Source organism: Galleria mellonella, unplaced genomic scaffold, assembly GCF_026898425.1.
Source record: "Galleria mellonella isolate WM207_F2 unplaced genomic scaffold, CSIRO_AGI_GalMel_v1 utg146, whole genome shotgun sequence".
NCBI classification, from domain to species: domain Eukaryota; kingdom Metazoa; phylum Arthropoda; class Insecta; order Lepidoptera; family Pyralidae; genus Galleria; species Galleria mellonella.
Genome location: NW_026441999.1, coordinates 5627381 through 5635623, shown reverse-complemented (window position 1 = coordinate 5635623; position 8243 = coordinate 5627381).

The window sequence follows — 8243 nt, the reverse complement described above, 5'->3', positions numbered from 1 at the left end:
CTTTTTACATATAAAGAAGTACTATTGTATACTACATACTTCTACTGTATAAACAATCAATCTCGTCTTATTTTTAAATTAACATTGAATTTAACTGAAGGTACTAAATGGAATTAACTGGATATATAGAAGATAAACATATATTAGGATATAACCTGGATATATTTATACCTTCCAATATATTAAAATAATTGTATTTATCGTTCAATGCAACAGTATTAGTGTTCTATTCACTTTTAATACTTGTCCCGTATGTGCCCCAGCATAGAATGGGTCACTCCTTCCTTTCCCGTAGGTATCGTAAGAGACGACTAAAGGAGAGCGAGAGATGGGCAGCAGTATTCCTCTTAAAACATCTCCAAAGCTTAACTGCGGTTGCGAAACGGCCTGCCAAACGTGGCAACTACTGGCAAAACCCCCCAAGGGGGAGGCTAAGGAGGAGGACAGCAATGGACAATTAGAGGCTGATATGATGATGATATAATATTTACATAACAAAAGATATATATTACATCTATACTAATATTATAAAAACCAAGATATGAGTGTTGGTTTGTTTGTATAAGATAAACTCGAAAACTACTCAACTGATTTCAAGAATTCTTTCATTTATAGAAAGCTATATTATCAACGAGTAACATATTATATTATTATTTTCGAAAATTTTGATATATATGATTTCCGAAAACTCTATCTACCCGTAGGAAACCAGGCCGAATCACTAGTTAATAATACTATTTAGCAAATTAAAGGCAAATGCACCTTGCATTTCATCACTCGACTATTGGTCCCATATGACGACCTTGTGGAACACCACGGCATTTGTAAGAGTAATTACTATATACATTCAATTTCATCACCCCGTAGACAGGGCGTGACATAAAAAATAATTACTCTTTTTACAATACACTACAAGGGCTTTTAAGCTAATGCAATTAGTTAGCAAATGTGTCTAAGCTACTATAGCGAAAGCATTGGTGTGTAACTTGAAAAGAATAAAGAAAATAGTAATGAAAATTAAATAATTAATTAAATATTATATGTCATGTTTTGATAATATGGAGTTTGTTACATAAATAATCAGGATGAATATACATCATAAGGTATGCTTTTGATTTTATAGTGATTTGCAAATTAAGGAGAATTTCAATTCCTTTATATTTTTCTGTGGCTATGTAGCCAGTAAAACTGTCAATTCATTAAGAATGACATTAGAACATATTTTATTTAAAAGCCGATTGTGAAATGTCACGATTAAAATTGTCCGGATTTTCTTTAAAGAGCCAAAAAAAAGTTAGTTGCAAAGGAAAATCAACTTAGTTATACGATTCCACGGTCTAAATTTAAATATTTCCAATCTAATCCTTACTAATATTATACATAATATGTGAAATTGATATTGTTTGTTACCTTATAACACCTATCACTAATAACCAATCACTATGAAATTTTATACATAAGTACTTACTATGCGGAATGGCGACGGATATTCGCTAAACAGAACATAACCTAAACACGCAGACGAACTCGCGGGTTAAAACTAGTGTATCTATAAAACAATCCGTTGTCTGAAATTGCTTTTTGTGGAGCAAAAGATATTTATCTATTATTAATACTGAAAATGTAGACTTCGAAACATACTGGCGTGAGCAAATTGTTGCATAAATCAAAAAAGCAAAAACAAAGGAGCATTGAATAAATCAGAGAAACAAAAAACAAAAGTAAATTCCAAAGATTTATCCCATGACTTTTACTAATAGCTGTTTGCTAAAGTAGACGGTGTTTTTAAAAAGCTATAAACAAAATCGATATCCAGTCCCATGTAGGACGGTAGTCTAGACAGGGGGTCTGGGTTGTAGTCTGCAAGATGCCTGTAGTATTATGTTGTTAAAGTAAGGAATCATGTTTTCTGTAGACTAATATCTTCCTCTTATGAGAGAACATGTAAAGTTTTATTATTTTATTATTACAACTACTAGCCTATATATATAATTAGAGATAAGTAATTAAAAAATTTAAAATATATATATATATACATATATATATATATATATATATATATATATATATAACAACAGTAGAACGTTAACTAGTTGCAGTGTGTGTTTGTGCGAGCGCATTACGTTTGTACGTGCGTGTACGATGTTTTTTTTTTTCTTGACTGTATAAATACTTATAAAAATTCAACTTTTTAAAAATTCAATGGCATTATGAGCCATTTTCCAGAGCAAGATAAATATTTATACCAAAAGCTATTTTATATTATTTAGCTAAAAATACATAAATGATATAATAAATAAATGATAAAATACAATTATTTTATTATACTTTTATTACACTCCAGATTTTTGCTCGCTACTTCTTACAAGTAGATTTCAAACAACAACAAGGCTTCTCTTTGCCCGCGAGGTAGGGGCCTCGGGGCATTCCCCATCACCCCGGCTTCAACTCCGGAGGCAACAACCTCCGGGTCATTGGATTTGCAACCGACATACACTGATGGTCTGTGTATGTAGGCGTGGTATCTAGTAGATTTCAAAAGTAGGAAAACTAATGAATAAGATCGCTTTTAGATGGCGTATCAAGATGAAACATACACCAGCAAGACCTTCAGTTATACAACTGTGAAATCCGCATTCAATTTGATGTAGTAGTTTTTGCGTGATACTAGAACAAACATGCAGGTAGATAGACACAATTTCTAATATTTTTTGTTTTGGCCTCTATTGGTCTTAATAATTCCCCTCATATTATTTTTTCTTAAATATCTCACGTGTACAAACATCATCTAGTTACAAGTTTTTTTAATAGTAAGATATTACTCGTATTATATATGTATTTTAATTATTATAGATGTGTGCATATATGCGTGTGTATATATATATATATATATATATATATATATATATATATATATATATATACATATTTGTAAGTGTGTATATGTATGTATGTATATATTTTGCATATATAAAAACCGATCAATTGTGTCATTACGCAAATGTGAAAACGATTCATGGCTTAACATAGATATAAATTTGATTATGTATTGACTGTAATTCAGCTGTACGTTTTCCAAAAAATAAATAAATAAATTATGTATATTGTTTTCTTAAGTTGGTGGTAAAAAAATATTATTTAAGAAATCATCTCCGTCGTAGTACATATTAGTATATTTGTCTTTATATGTATATTCATATATTTATGTAAGTGTAGTATAAGTATTTTATTATTATTATGTATATAACTATATTTTTTTATTTACATTGCATTTGAATTTATCTTTAGCCCTTTTTCAGTCTTATTATTTTTCTGTTACGACAGACACAGATGAGACTCAATTTTAATTATTCCTCTCTATCCTAAGGTTACCTGGAAGAGATGCTATTCAGCGATAAGGCCGCCCATTGTTACCTCTTTATCTTGCTTTTATGTAATTAAGTATTCATATTGTTTGTGTACATTAAATCTTTATTATTGGTTGAATCGATTAAAGAATTGAATTGATTATTCTTTGAAAGGAACGTTAAAGAGTTTTCATTCAATATTTATTGTGTCTTATTGTTATTGTAATTTACACGTAACTTCCTTAATGTTCTTCCTTCGTTATTGGCAGAATGTAAAGCTGGGCTAAATGATTTAAATGACAGCTTACAATTATACGTAAACGTACAATATACATCAAAAATTAATTCCCCAATCATTAATTTGCAAATTCAAATTTACTATTCGTTGTTCATTAAATTAAAGAATTCGGGACCGCGAGATTACAACAGATGGCTACAATCTTTTAATCTCCCGTTAAAAGGCATTATAATTAAAATAAGTGTTAATAAAAGATATTGATGGTGCCATACAATTTTAAACAATGACAATACATTACCGTTACATTCCATCTGTCATCGTACGTTTGAAAAAATTCTGAGTCACTGACAGAATTGAATTTTTATTTGGCAACCACACCGAATCTGGTTAAAATACTTATTAATTCACTTAAATTATCTTTTTTTCCATATTAGATTTTAACCCCCGACGCAAAAAGAAGGGTGTTATAAGTTTGATATATCTGTATGTCTGTCTATTATGACAATATACGAATATTGCGATATTTTTTGATTAAAAACTGGCGTAAACGAGATGGGTTTTCGGTACAATTTATCAAGATCTGTACAGGTGTTTTGAAATCACCAACTCTTTTTATAGGTTTGTTTGTGTCGGGAATTTTTTAAACTTTTAATAAATTTATAGTTCACTCGCTGTCTCGGTATAGAAAGGGCCACCCCTTCCATTTCTGTGGGTAACGCAAGAGGCGACTAAGGGAACTTAAGGGTCGAGAAATAGGCAGGATCCCTCTTAAAACAATTACCCAAGGCCTAACTGCTGTTGCCAACCGGGGGGTGCTAAACGTGGCAACTATTGGCAAGATTTCTACTACATCTACACTACTGTAGTATGATAATATATACATATTCATATACATATATATAAATATATATATATTCCTGAATACATAGACGTATCTACCTTCAGGTCCGAGGGTTGACCAGTCTTTATTACGAATATGGCGCTTGCTAACTGCGCGGTTTTTAACGACATTACCTGAGTACCGCATCATCATAATGAGTACAGATAAAGGAAGTCGGCAAAATGACGAAGTCATGAGAAACGTATAGTAAGTAATATATCTGAGTAACAATCTTAACAATATAGTATACGTCATCGCCTCAAATGACGTCACTCCAATGACGTCATGTTCCATAGTTGCTTTTGTGTTGCGATTGTCAAATTCTAGTATTAGAGACCAGAAAAAAACAAAGTATGAGAAAATCCGTGTTAAATCGATGGCTGTGTTTTAGATTTCCTTTTTTATATACACAAAAGCCAAAGAAAAACCGACTTCAGTTGTGATAAAACCATTTATTTTGATTTAAAAACGAAACTACTAATCCGATATTTTATGTTTGTTACCTCAAAACACCGTCATTCATAAACAAATTCGGAACATCTTTTTATTTGAAAATATATAATTTCAGATTGGTCCTATAGAAATTTCATCACAATAGGTTCAGTATTTTTGCTTTTTAATCAAAATAACCGATTTTTCCACGATTGAAATCATTGTCTTTTTTTTTTTGTAGTATAAAATCTACTTATTGTCATTGAGATTTTTATAGTTTTTTTTTTTTTTTTTTAATATAGTTTTAGCGTTTTTTTTTAAAGAATTCTTTTCGTAGTGTAGGCCAGTAATTAGGCACTTTTTTGTATACATCGTTGGCAGACGGTCAATACCTAGACTATCAGCAGTATGATAATGAGGTGGACAACGGGAAGCGTGCAATTAGAAGCGAAGGTGAAACGTAACGACTGGCTGCGGCATAGCTTTGGAAGTGTGTAATACGGATCGGCATATCAGATTACTCATGTTCACAGGAATTAAAGAATGTACGCGTATTACTGACAGCATGTGGCAGATGGGTTTTGCAACTAGATTCAATATTATTAATAATTCATTTCTATTAAAACAACTTTTCCCGAAGAATGGTAATTCTGCATACAAAAAGAAAAAAAATTGTTTTTTTGGACAGTCTAAAAGCAGAAAGTAAGAAAAATGTCTTCGAGATCCTAAAAACTGAACCATTACCAATTAAGTAATACTTATTTATATACATGTTTTATATTTTAGGGCTCTTAATAGGTAATAATTAGGTGCAAACTGAAAATCAGCGCTGAACGCACATCAGTCCAGCAAAAGCTGAGTTTGTACCTATTGCCAGGCATACGAATATGTACATTATAATTTCTGTATAATTGTAAAGAATGGCGATAAATTTATTAATTAAATATATATATATAAATATATATATATATATATATATATATATATATATATATATATATATATATATATATATATATATATATATATATATAAAAAACGATGATAGAAAAATGAACGAACAGAAGAACAAAATTCCAATTTCAATAGCATCTAAAAAGACTAATCTTTTATGCAAATCGCGTTACCACGCGGTCGAATTTATCATAAGCAATTTTAAGAGTTCAATTCATTCATTTTTTATATAAAAGCTAATCAAAGTAACTTCTACTCATCTGATGGTGAGCAGGTTTTTTTTAAATATAACACTGCTGAACATAAGCCTCCTCTTTAGGGGGTTTTGCTAGTGGTTGTCACGTTTGGTAGGTGGATTAGCAACTGCAGTTAGGCTTTGGAGTTGTTTTAAGAGGGACGCTGCTGCCGGCCCTCGCCCTCCCTTATACAGTCGTCTTTTACGACACCCATGGAAAAGGAAAGGATGGACATATTCTATGCCAGTACCACACGGAACAATATTTAATTACATATAAATGTTCCTTATAAACCTTCACTTCTTGACAATAGACGTGGGATTAAGCACGTACCTATAGATATAGAAGAGAATATAATTGAGACAATTGCTGTAGATCTAAAACGATGTCAAGGCCATTGGGGAACGATCTGTTTGAAGTTTCCGACTACAGAGATGCAGCGGTTAGTCATCCAAGGAACTATTCCATTTGATGTCACGTTGCTTTATGTACAACTAGCGACCCGCCCCTACTTCGCTCGGGTGCAATGTTTTTTTTTTTGGTGAATGAAAATGCTTGCGCTTGTGGGATACGCTGGCGGAGCACCAGTGAAGGGTGATAGATGAGAATAAAAACAGGCCAGTTAGCCCATCATGATGAATTCATCAGGAATTAACCATGATAGTTTCCAGGGGGAACCACGAGTTGGGTATATTGCTAGCAATGGGATTTTTAGTCTCCATTACTAACAATCCCTTTTCCCCTCGGGTGCAATGTTAATACTAAATAGCGCCCCCGGTCCTCTAATACATTAGAAACGTCTAAAATTATCAGTTATTCTCTACTACATTATGCATGAATTACCATATACATAATAAACCTTCCTTTTGAATTATTCTATCTATTAAAAAAACCGGATCAAAATCCGTTGCGTACTTTTAAAGTTATAAGCATATATAGGGACAGACAGATGGAAATCTACTTTGTTTTATACTACGCAGTGATTTCTGAATTGGTAACTCAAAAGGTTCTGATAAATCCAAAGTACAATATCATTATTTGCGATCTTCTCAGTGTGCTACTGGTTTTGTAAAAACAAGGACGGGTTTATCTTCCAAAGTATCATGTTTATATTTTACCATGGAGCTTCAGATATGTATATTGTCACTTAGGTCATTTAAGAACCTTCTAACTGTAGAGAACGGGGGGAAAGGGATTGTTAGTAATGGAAACTGAGAATCCCATTGCTAGCAATATACCGAACCAGGTCGACCTCCTCGCGGTTCCCCCTGGAAACTATCATGGTTAATTCCTGACGAATTCATCATGATGGGCTAACTGGCCTGTTTTAATTCTCATCTATCACCCTTCACTGATGCTCCGCCAGTGTATCCCGTTAGCGCAGGCGGGGTTACCATACCATTTTCACCCATCAAAAAAAAAACTGTAGAGAACAGGTATCAAATATTATGAATTTCCGTAACTATGTTATTATATTATTATTTATATGTTGATTTTATTATTATTATTATTATTATATCAGCCGTTAACTGTCCACTGCTGAATATAGCCTTCCTCCATAGCACATACTCATGAATACATAAGTTTGTATTGTACGGGAATCGAACGCGCGGAAAATGAAGCAATGAGTTTAACCACTACGCCACCAAGGTCGTGTTACAATAAATATATCTACTAATATTGTTACTAGCGTAAAAAATATAATTGATTATCTACTTAAATACCTATAGAAGATACTTTTTCTACACTACAACCAGCCAATGATCTGTCTATGTGGGAGTTATAAATACTAGAAGATTACATGATCCCCTCCCACACTAAGTTCAGCTTGAGGTTAAGCGAATCTGTTCGTAATTAGAAAATTATGTATATAAATATTCTAAATTTAAATGTGTTGGCTGCCATTAATATTATAATTTGATGTTGTTGTTGTTTCAATAGACGTTAGGTATATAGGCATCTAAGTTGACATAATGGAAACGTCTAATAAAAAAAATTAAAAAATATACAGTACTCAATCCGTCTATATTAAAATAAGTTATTATCAGTGCTATTGGACTGTTTTAACGTACAAAAATAAAAAAAACAGACACCTATATATTTTTAAAATTTACTTCATCATCATCGTCATTATCATTTCACCCATTATCCGTCCA